The following is a 12,504-nucleotide window of genomic DNA, read 5'->3' as shown; positions in this document are numbered from 1 at the left end:
CTTTGCAGCATGCAGGAACATCAAACTATCATAGTTTGGCAGCACCAATACGTATATGGAATAAATGGGAACAGGGCTGGGCGGACTGTGTAATAGAAAACTTACAATGATTCCTCAAAAGTGAATTGAGGGAGAATCAGGGTATGTCTTTAAAAAGATTGAGATACTCTAGTAGAGCAGTCAGATGTGTTCTAATAGAGCAGTCAAACTGCCCTAATAGAACATTTACCTAATGGAGTATTTATAATGGAATACAATTTTAAATGGGCATTAAAAAATAATATAAATGCAAGAAATTCAAAGACTGATTTAGCCGCTAAATCTTGAGGTTTTTAATTGAAATTGGAAAATCTCAACATGCAATTTTGGTCATTGCAATATACTGACCAGCCATAAACCATAACTGACAAAGGGAACCAAGAAATAGTTTATAATATCCATGAAATCATTAATGTATATTTTGAAGCATTTTAATGTGCAAGTCCATCAGTGGCTGGGGGCTGTGCCCCCAGGCCCCTGCACATATAACTCACTACCAAATCTGGAAAACACTTTGGAAAAATTCTGGATATATATATCTAATCCAAAACAGCCAAGCTGTAAAAAAAGTGTGCGGCCCTCAGAAAGGCTATGGTGAAAAAAGATGTGAAATCCAAGGTGGCGGCCAAGAAATGGCTGTGATGGTAGGTTAATGGTAAAAATTTTAATAACGACAATTCAGGTGAATTTTTGTGCCGCTTCACAAAATTTACCTGAATTGTCATTATTAAAATTTTTACCATTAACCTACCATCACAGCCATTTCTTGGCCGCCACCTTGAATTTCACATCTTTTTTCACCATAGCCTTTCTGAGGGCCGCACACTTTTTTTACAGCTTGGCTGTTTTGGATTAGATTTCATTTCTTTTTGTATTTATATACCCCAAAGCCGGCCTATGGCCAGCTTTGGGACTTTTTTAACCTATGTTTTTTTCTTTACTACAGGAAGAAGAAAAGATGAAGTAGATGTACTTTAAATATTTTATCAGTAAATGTATAAATTATATATACTGTATAATACATATGTGACCGGATTTGCGAAAAGGGGTCTTCCACACACATCCAATTTGCCAACTTTGACAATTGATAACTTCAGATTGAAAAGAGCTATTGCCTTGAATTTTGGGCAGTGGTGAGCACCACTATAGCTGAATACATGGTGAAATGTTCAGGTTAATATGTTACTTGAACACTGAGTTATGGTCTCCAACATTTACGGAATTGGATGTGTGTAGAAGACCCCTTTTCGCAAATCCGGTCACATAATATTATATTGATTACAGAAATCTCCATGGTGGTTTCTTTGTAACTGAACACTCTACAAGGTGACTTCTTCTAATTGCTCTCTCTACAGGGTGAATTGTTTGTAGCTGAACGATCTACAAGGTAACTTCTTCTAGCTGATCTCTCTACAGGGTGATGTGTTTGTAGCTGAATTCTATATAGGTGATTTGTTTGCAGCTGAGCTCTTTACAGAATGGTTTCTTTGTAGCTGAACTCTCTAAAAGGTAACTTCTTCTAACTGATCTTTCTACAGGGCAATTTGTTTCGGGCAGAATTTTCTACAGGGTGATTTCTTTGCAGCTGAACTCTCTACATGGTGGTTTCTTTGTAACTGAACTCTCTACAAGGTAATTTCTTCTAGCTGATCTCTCTACAGGGAGATTTGTTTGTAGCTGAACTATCTACAAGGTAACTTCTTATAGCTGATCTCTCTACAGGGTGATTTGTTCGTAGTTGAATTCTGTACAGGTGATTTGTTTGCAGCTGAGCTCTTTACAAAATGGTTTCTTTGTAGCTGAACTTTCTCCAAGTTAACTTCTTCTAACTGATCTTTCTACAGGGTGATTTGTTTGTAGCTGAACTATCTACAAGGTAATTTCTTCTAGCTGATCTCTCTACAGGGTGATTTGTTTGTAGCTGAATTCTGTACAAGTGATTTGTTTGCAGCTGAGCTCTTTACAGAATGGTTTCTTTGTAGCTGAACTCTCTACAGGGTGATTTGTTTGTAGCTGAAATCCCTACAAGGTAACTTCTTCTAGCTGATCTTTCTACAGGGCGATTTGTTTGTAGCTGAGTTCTCTACAGGGTGATTTGTTTGCAGCTGAACTCTACATGGTAGTTTCTTTGTAGTTCTACAATGTGACTTCTTCTAACTGAACTCTCTACAAGGTGACTTGTTTCTAGCTGATCTCTCTACAGGGTGACTTGTTTCTAGCTGAACTCTCTACAGGTGATTTGTTTGCAGCTGAACTCTCTACATGGTTTATTTCTTTGTAACTGAACTCCCTGCAAGGTGACTTCTAGCTGATCTCTCTACAGGGAGATTTGTTTGTAGCTTAACTCTCTACAGGTGATTTGTTTGCAGCTGAACTCTCTACATGATGGTTTCTTTTTAGCTGAACTCTCTACAAGGTAATTTCTTCTAGCTGATCTCTCTACAGGCCGATTTGTTTGTAGCTGAACTCTCTACATGATGGTTTCTTTGTAGCTGAACTCTCTACAAGGTGATTTCTTCTATAGCTGATCTTTCTACAGGGTGATTTGTTTGTAGTTGAACTCTCTACATGATAGTTTCTTTGTAGCTGAACCTTCTACAAGGTGATTTCTTCTATAGTTGATCTTTCTACAGGGTGATTTGTTTGTACCTGAACTATCTACATGATGGTTTCTTTGTAGCTGAACTCTCTACAAGGTAACTCCTTCTAGCTGATCTCTCTACAGGACAATTTGTTTGTACCTGAACTCTCACATGATTGTTTCTTTGAAGCTGAACTCTCTACAAGGTGATTTCTTCTAGCTGATCTTTCTACAGGGTGATTTGTTTGTAGCAGAACTCTCTACAAGGAAACTTCTTCTAGCTGATCTCTCTACAGGGAGATTTGTTTGTAGCTGAACTCTCTATACATGATTTGTTTGCGGCTGAATTCTCTACATGATGGTTTCTTTGTAGCTGAACTCTCTACAAGGTAACTTCTTCTAGCTGATCTCTTTACAGGGTGAATTGTTTGTAGCTGAACGATCTACAAGGTAACTTCTTCTAACTGATCTCTCTACAGGGTGGTTTGTCTGTAGCTGAACTCTCTACAAGGAAACCTCTTTTAACTGAGCTCTGTACAGGGTGAATTGTTTGTAGCTGAACTATCTACAAGGTAACTTCTTCTAGCTGATCTCTCTACAGGATGATTTATTTGTAGCTGAACTATCTACAAGGTAACTTCTTCTAGCTGATCTCTCTACAGGGTGATTTGTTTGTAGCTGAATTCTGTATAGGTGATTTGTTTGCAGCTGAGCTCTTTACAGAATGGTTTCTTTGTAGCTGAACTCTCTACAAGGTAACTTCTTCTAGCTGATGTATCTACAGGGTCACTAGTTTGTAGCTGAATTCTCTACATGGTGGTTTCTTTGTAACTGAACTATCTATAAGGTGACATCTTCTAGCTGATCTTTCAACAGGGTGATTTGTTTGTAACTGAACTCTCTACAAGAAAACTTCTTCTAACTGATGTCTGAACAGGGTGAATTGTTTGTAGCTGAACTCTCTACAGGGTGATTTGTTTGTAGCTGATCTCTATACAGGTTACTTATTTCTAACTGATCTCTTGAATTCTGTTCAGGGTGACTGCTCTATTAGGATGACTGCTCTATTAGAGTATCTCGATCTCGCACTTGCTACACCAAGTTGGATTTCGTGTTATAACTCCGTGGCTTTAAGTCTGATTCTTCTACACCATTGAAGAGCCTTTCTAAGATGATAACTCCATCTGTACAGCGATTTTCAAAGCATTACCCCAAGTAGTTTATCTGGTAGGCGTGGCAAGCATAATAATAATCAAGACACACGGTAGTGTGTCGTGCGGCCCAAGAAGCCGGCGCGCAACACCCGTGAGTATATTGACAGGAAGAAAGAAAACGCAATTTTCGCACCTCCGTAGCTCTGTGCTGCCTTGATGAAACAAGACGATTTTTGCTGTGGACATTCCCTCCACCTTCAGCACTCCACATTCCAAATTTGAGCGAAATCGCTTCAAGCGTTCCCGAGATATGCGACTTCAAAAATTGGCTTAGTTTCTTCGTTTTTTTTTCTTCTTATTTTTCTTCCTCTTTTCGCACACTTACAAAAACTGCTATAAAACGCGAACGTCATATCCGATCGCCTTGAAATTTGGCACACAGAAGGGGGGTATAAAGGCGCATCTCTGTACCAACTTTGGTTGGAATACGATACACAGCAAAGAGTTATGAGCGATTATTCACGAAAAATAACACCAATATGTTGTCACGCCTACCGGGTAAACCGCGTATGGGAAGAAGCTGAAAATCGGTGGGTGAATAGGTTAACTATTGAACCTCAAACCTTTTGTGGTTTGAAAGAAATCGAGCTAAAAACCAGGAAGATACAACGAAAAAACCAACAGTGTGTAACAATTATGCAATCGAGATTAGCTAATAAAAAACTATTACTTGCCACGCCTACCAGATAAACCGCTTGGGGTAATGCTTTAAAAATCGCTGTATAGATGGAGTAATCATCTTAGAAAAGCTCTTCAATGGTGTAGAAGAATCAGACTTAAAGCCACGGAGTTATAACACGAAATCCAACTTGGTGCAGCAAGTGCGAGATCGAGATACTCTAATAGAGCAGTCATCCTAATAGAGCAGTCACCCTGAAGAGAATTCAAGAGATCAGCTAGAAACAGGTAACCTGTATAGAGATCAGCTACAAACAATTCACCCTGTAGAGTGATCAGCTACAAACAATTCACCCTGTAGACAGATCAGCTAGAAGAAGTTACCTTGTAGGGAGTTCATGCAACTATGGAAAGAGATAGTTCAACTAGAAGAAAATCACCTTGTAGAGTTCAGCTGAAAAGAAACTACCATGTAGAGAGTTCAACTACAAAGAAACTATCATGTAGAGAGTTCAGCTGCAAACAAATCACCTGTAGAGAGTTCAGCTACAAACAAATCTCCCTGTAGAGAGATCAGCTAGAAGAAATTACCTTGTAGAGAGTTCAGTTACAAAGAAACCATCATGTAGAGAGTTCAGCTACAAACAAATCTCCCTGTAGAAAGATCAGCTAGAAGAAGTCACCTTGTAAGGAGTTCAGCTACAAAGAAAGCATCATGTAGAGAGTTCAGCTGCAAAGAAACCACCTGTAGAGAGTTCAGCTACAAACAAATCTCCCTGTAGAGAGATCAGCTAGAAGAAATTTCCTTGTAGAGAGTTCAGCTACAAACAAATCACCCTCTTGAAAGATCAGCTAGAAGAAGTCACCTTGTAGAGAGTTCAGTTACAAAGAGACGATCATGTAGAGAGTTCAGCTGCAAACAAATCACCTGTAGAGAGTTCAGCTACAAACACATCTCCCTGTAGAGAGATCAGCCAGAATAAGTTTCCTTGTGGAGAGTTCAGCTACAAACAAATCACCCTTTAGAAAGATCAGCTAGAAGAAGTTACCTTGTGGAGAGTTCAGCTATAAAGAAACCATCATGTAGAGAGTTCAGCTGCAAACAAATCACCTGTAGAGAGTTCAATTACAAACAAATCTCCCTGTAGAGAGATCAGCTAGAAGAAATTATCTTGTAGAGAGTTCATCTACAAACAAATCACCCTGTAGAAAGATCAGCTAGAAGGAGTCACCTAGTTCAGTTACAAAGAAACCATCATGTAGAGAGTTTAGCTGCAAACAAATCTCCCTGTAGAGAGATCAGCTACAAACAAATCACCCTGTAGAAAGATCAGCTAGAAGAAGTCACCTTGTAGAGAGTTCAGCTACAAAGAACCATCATGTAGAGAGTTCAGCTGCAAAGAAATCACCTGTAGAGAGAGTTCAGCTACAAACAAATCTCCCTGTAGAGAGATCAGCTAGAAGAAGTTTCCTTGTATAGAGTTCAGCTCAAACAAATCACCCTTTAGAAAGATCAGCTAGAAGAAGTTACCTTGTGGAGAGTTCAGCTACAAAGAAACCATCATGTAGAGAGTTCAGCTGCAAACAAATTACCTGTGGAGAGTTCAGCTACAAACAAATCTCCCTGTAGACAGATCAGCTAGAAGAAATTACCTTGTAGAGAGTTCAGTTACAAAGAAACCATCATGTAGAGAGTTCAGCTGCAAACAAATCTCCCTGTAGAGAGATCAGCTACAAACAAATCACCCTGTAGAAAGATCAGCTAGAAGAAGTCACCTTGTAGAGAGTTCAGCTACAAAGAATCATCATGTAGAGAGTTCAGCTGCAAAGAAATCACCTGTAGAGAGTTCAGCTACAAACAAATCTCCAGTAGAGAGATCAGCTAGAAGAAGTTTCCTTGTAGAGAGTTCAGCTACAAACAAATCTCCCTGTAGAAAGATCAGCTAGAAGAAGTCACCTTGTAGAGAGTTCAGCTACAAAGAAAGCATCATGTAGAGAGTTCAGCTGCAAACAAATCACCTGTAGAGAGTTCAGCTACAAACAAATCTCCCAGTAGAGAGATCAGCCAGAATAAGTTTCCTTGTAGAGAGTTCAGCTACAAACAAATCACCCTTTAGAAAGTTCAGCTAGAAGAAGTTACCTTGTGGAGAGTTCAGCTATAAAGAAACCATCATGTAGAGAGTTCAGCTGCAAACAAATTACCTGTAGAGAGTTCAGCTACAAACAAATCTCCCTGTAGAGAGATCAGCTAGAAGAAATTACCTTGTAGAGAGTTCAGTTACAAAGAAACCACCATGTAGAGAGTTCAGCTGCAAAGTAATCACCCTGTAGAAAATTCAGCCACAAACAAATTGCCCTGTAGAAAGATCAGTTATAAGAAGTTACCTTGTAGAGAGTTCAGATACAAAGAAACCATTCTGTAAAGAACTCAGCTGCAAACAAATCTCCTGCACAGAATTCAGCTACAAACAAATCTCCCTGTAGAGAGATCAGCTAAAAGAAGTTACCTTGTAGATAGTTCAGCTACAAATAAATCACCCTGTAGATAGATCAGCTAGAAGAAGTTACCTTGTAGATTGTTCAGCTACAAACATTCACCCTGCAGAGAGAGCAGCAAGAAGAAGTCACCTTGTAGAGTGTTCAGTTACAAAGAAACCACCATGGAGAGTTCTATGATAAATATATGTATTATATATATAATTTGTACATTTACTGATAAAATCAGAAATATTTAAAGTACATCTGCTTCACATTTTCTTCTTCCTGTAGTAAAGAAAAAAAGACAGGTTAAAAAAGTCCCAAAGCTGGCCATAGGCCGGCTTTGGGGTATACAAATACAAAAAGAAATGAAATCTAATCCAAAACAGCCAAGCTGTAAAAAAAGTGTGCGGCCTTCAAAAAGGCTATGGTGAAAAAAGATGTGAAATCCAAGGTGGCGGCCAAGAAATGGCTGTGATGGTAGGTTAATGGTAAAAATTTTAATAACGGCAATTTAGGTGAATTTTTTTGCCAAGACCAAGTGGCACAAAAATTCACTTGAATTGTCGTTATTAAAATTTTTACCATTAACCTACCATCACAGCCATTTCTTGGCCGCCACCTTGGATTTCACATCTTTTTTCACCATAGCCTTTTTGAAGGCCGCACACTTTTTTTACAGCTTGGCTGTTTTGGATTAGATAATAATAAATTAGCTAATCTCGATTGCGTAATTGTTACACACTGTTGATTTTTTCGCTGTATCTTCCTGGTTTTTAGCTCGATTTCTTTCAAACCACAAAAGGTTTGAGGTTCAATAGTTAACCTATTTACCCACCGATTTTCAGCTTCTTCCCATACGCGGTTTACCCTGTAGGCGTGACAACATATTGGTGTTATTTTTCGTGCATAATCGCTCATAACTCTTTGCCTGTTTATGGTATTCCAGCCAAAGTTGGTACAGAGATGCGCCTTTATACCCCCCTTCTGTGTGCCAAATTTCAAGGCAATCGGATAACGCGTTCGCGTTTTATAGCAGTTTTTGTAAGTGTGCGAAAAGAGGAAGAAAAATAAGAAGAAAAAAAAAAAACCAAGAAGCTAAGCCAATTTTTGAAGTCGCATATCTCAGGAATTCCTGAAGCGATTTCGCTCAAATTTGGAATGTGGAGTACTGAAGTTGGAGGGAATGTACACAGCAAAATTTGTCTTGTTTCATCAAGGCAGCATAGAGCTACGGAGGTGCGAAAATTGCGTTTTCTTTCTTCCTGTCAATATACTCACAGGGTTGCGCGCCGGCTTCTTGGGCCGCACGACACACTACCGTGTGTCTTGATCTAAATGAAAACAGCCAAGCTGTAAAAAAAGAGTGCGGCCCCCAAGGTGAAAAAAGATGTGAAATCCAAGGTGGCGGCCAAGAAATGGCTGTGATGGTAGGTTAATGGCAAAAATTTTAATTACGACAATTCAGGTGAATTTGTGTTGCCTCCTCCACTAAAATTCGGCACCAAATTCACCTGAATTGTCGTAATTAAAATTTTTGCCATTAACCTACCATCACAGCCATTTCTTGGCCGCCACCTTGGATTTCACATCTTTTTTCACCTTGGGAGCCGCACTGTTTTTTTACAGCTTGGCTGTTTTGGTTTAGATATCACTTCTTTTTGTATTGCAAGTCACAAAGCTGGCCATATGGCTTTGATACTGCTTCCTTTTAACTTGTAAGGAATTGTGGAAGAAAGGAAGTAATTGTGTGTATAGCTTTTGTCTGATGAAATATTTGTATATTTAACATTGAATGATGATTATCACATACTGTAGTTAATAAGGTGACTTCTTACATAACTGAACTGTAGCTGAACTCTCATTGTTTGTAGCTGAATTCTTTTCAGGGTGATTTGTTTCTAGCTGAACTCTCTACAGGATTTGTTTCTAGCTGAACTCTCTACAGGATGATTTGTTTGCAGCTGAACTCTCTACATGGTGATTTCTTTGTAGCTGAACTCTCTGCAAGGTGACTTGTTCAAGCTGAACTCTCTACAGGGTGGCTGAATTCTCTACAGGGTGATTTGTTTGCAACTGAACTCTCTACAAGATGATTTGTTTCTAGCTGATCTCTCTATAGTGTAACTTGATTGTAGCTGAACTCTCTACAGGATGGTTTCTTTGTAGCTGATCTCTCTACAGGGTGACTTGTTTCTAGCTGATCTCTCTACAGGGTGACTTGTTTCTAGCTGATCTCTCTACACGGTGACTTGTTTCTAGCTGAACTCTCTATAGGGTTTTCTGTTTGCAACTGGACTCTACAGGATGGTTTCTTTGTAGCTGATCTCTCTACAGGGTGACTTGTTTCTAGCTGATCTCTCTACACGGTGACTTGTTTCTAGCTGCTCTGGATGACTTGTTTCTAGCTGATCTCTCTACATGGTGACTTGTTTCTAGCTGAACTCTCTATAGGGTTAATTGAACTCTCTACAGGATGGTTTCTTTGTAGCTGCTCTCTCTACGGGGTGACTTGTTTCTAGCTGATCTCTCTACACGGTGACTTGTTTCTAGCTGAAGTCTCTATAGGGTTTTCTGTTTGCAATTGAACTCTCTACAGGATGGTTTCTTTGTAGCTGATCTCTCTACAGGGTGACTTGTTTCTAGCTGATCTCTCTACAGGGTGACTTGTTTCTAGCTGATCTCTGGAATTGTTTCTAGCTGATCTCTCTACACGGTGAGTTGTTTCTAGCTGAACTCTCTATAGGGTTATCTGTTTGTAATTGAACTCTCTACAGGATGGTTTCTTTGTAGCTGCTCTCTCTACGGGGTGACTTGTTTCTAGTAGATCTCTCTACAGGGTGAACTTGTTTCTGGCTGAACTCTCTACAGATGATTTGTTTGCAGCTAAACTCTCTACATGGTGGTTTCTTTGTAGCTGAACTCTCTACAAGGTGATTTCTTCTAGCTGATCTCTCTACTGTTTGATCTGTTCATAGCTGAACTTTCTACAGGGTGATTTGTTTGCAGCTGAACTCTTTATATGATGGTTTCTTTGTAGCTGAGCTCTGTACAAGGTAACTTCTTCTAGCTGATCTCTCTATAAGGTGACTTATTTGTAGCTGAACTATCTGCCGGGTGATTTGTTTGTAGTTGAACTCTCTACAAGGTGATCCTTCTAGTTGATCTCTCTACAGGGTGATATGTTTGCAGCTGAACTCTCTACATGGTGGTTTCTTTGTAACTAAACTCTCTATAAGGTGATGTCTTGTAGCTGATCTCTCTACTGGATGACTAATTGTTTCTAGCTGATCTCTCTATAGAGTTATAACTTTCTCTATAGAGTTATAACATGTTTGTATAGCTGAACTCTTTACAGGGTGGTTTTTTGATTAATTGCTGAACTCTCCAGCTACACGGTGACTTGTTTGTACTACAGAGTGACTTGTTTGTAGCTGAACTCTCTACAGATTGACTTACTTTTAGCTGAACATTGCATAAAGTAACTTGTTTGTAGCTGATCTAGATGAACTCTCTACTGGGTAGCTTTTTTGTAGCTGAACCCTTTACGTAGTGACTTGTTTGTAGCTGAATTCTCAAAAGAGTGACTTGTTGTCTCTACAAGGTGACTTGTTTAATTTATAGCTGAATTCTCTTCAGTGTGACTTATACTATCAATGTTCTGAATTTCTACAGTAACATATTTGTAGCTGAACTCTCTACAGGGTGACTTGCTTGTAGCTGAATTGTCTATAAGATTAACTGTTTGTAACTGAACTCCCTACAAAATTACTTGCAATGTAATATAATTCTATAATGGAGTAAGTTATAAACGTAGCTGAATGCTCTATTAGAGTGACTGTTCTATTAGAGTATCTCGATCTCGCATATGCTACACGTAGTTGGCTTTGGAATTAGAACTCAGTGGTTTGTAATCCGATTCTTCTGTACTACTGCAAGGACTTTCTATGATAATTATTCCAGCTACACACCGATTTTCAGCTCACTGCTCTAAGCGGTTTGCCTGGTAAGCGTGAAAACTAATAGTTTTTTTTATTCATAAAAATCGATCGCGTAATTGTGACACAGGTTGGGTTTTGTGTCATATCTCGATGGCCTTTAACTGGATTCCTTTCAAACCACAAAAAGGCACTCCTACGATAGTTACTCCATCTACATAGCAATTTTCAGCTCATTCCTTCAAGCGGTTTACCCTGTGGGCGTGACAGACCTTCGGTCATAACTCCGTGAATGTTCATCGGATTCCTACCAAACTTGGTACTGAGATTCGTCTTAATGAGCCCTTTAAGTGTGCTAAATTTCAGCCCGATTGGAGTACGCATTAGTGTTTTATGGCGGATTTTGCAAAGTGTGCGAAAAGAAGTAGAAGAAAAAAACGAAGAAAAAAAAACCAAACTTTGGCCGCTTGTATCTCGGAAATGGCTGGAGCGATTTTCTTCAACTTTGGAATGTGGACTCCCCTACCTAGCCGGCACTTCTGCAGCAACTTTGGTTTCAATCGTATCAGGAATCACGGAGCTACAAAGGTGTGAAAATCGCGTTTACTTTCTTCCTGTAAATATACTCACGGTGTGGCGCGCCGGCTTCTTGGGCCGCACGACACATATGTAACTATAGTTACTTGTAAAAAGTAACTTGCCCAACAACTAAGTTTGTAGTTACGGGGCCATCTTAGTGGCAACACTTATGATGATAAATACTATAGTATGTACAAGTCGAGCTGGATCCGCCATGAAAAACAGCTAAAAATTAAAAGTGGATTTTTTCTCAAGAGAATAAACATTTAAGCCAACCAGATGATTAATGGTGACAGCAAAGGTGTCAACAACAAACACATACAGTTTGGCTCTATTACAAGTTCAGGAAAAGCTGTAATAGACATTGCATTTTTATAGCTTCCCATAGGAAATGTATGGTGAAATTTTTGATTGGCCATAAATATTATGTCAGACGTTTGAACGATTAGCGGGAGTTATTAAATGTTTTTGAGGATCCAGCTCAATGCGTACATACTATATAACTGGTAGTGCAGTACATGGCTCTTCACTGTTACAACTATAACATATTATGAGTCACCACAGATGACTGTATGCCACTATGGAATTCAGTAATTAAGTTAGTCAGACCCTTAATAATGGACTAGTGGTGACAATTAATCAGTAATATATACAATTTAGTCCTTTATAATCACAGCCTAACAAATAGTAAGAGAGTTTTTGATCAGTGAGTAACTGCCAACTACTTAGCTCAAATTGCCTTTTATTACTCTTTCAAGGAAACTATCAAATAACATGCTCCATAATTACAAGTTACATTTACTAAGAGGTGACAACATAATATTTGTGGTGCCAAATATTTCAGTAGCAGATCTTTTTTTGGTACAACAATCATGCAGTTGTGTCTATGGTGAAAAATGACAGCAATTGATTTTGTCATTTGACATTGATATTAGCATGTATGGTATAGGAACAAGTGTGTATGAAGAGCAACTGAAATGAGTCTATATGTTCTGTATGTGTTTTATAATTATTGTAAATGAAAGTAGTCTATTACTATGCTTCAAAATGTCATTGG

This window comes from Dysidea avara, chromosome 9, assembly GCF_963678975.1.
Source record: "Dysidea avara chromosome 9, odDysAvar1.4, whole genome shotgun sequence".
Taxonomy (NCBI): domain Eukaryota; kingdom Metazoa; phylum Porifera; class Demospongiae; order Dictyoceratida; family Dysideidae; genus Dysidea; species Dysidea avara.
This window is presented reverse-complemented; position numbering follows the sequence as displayed.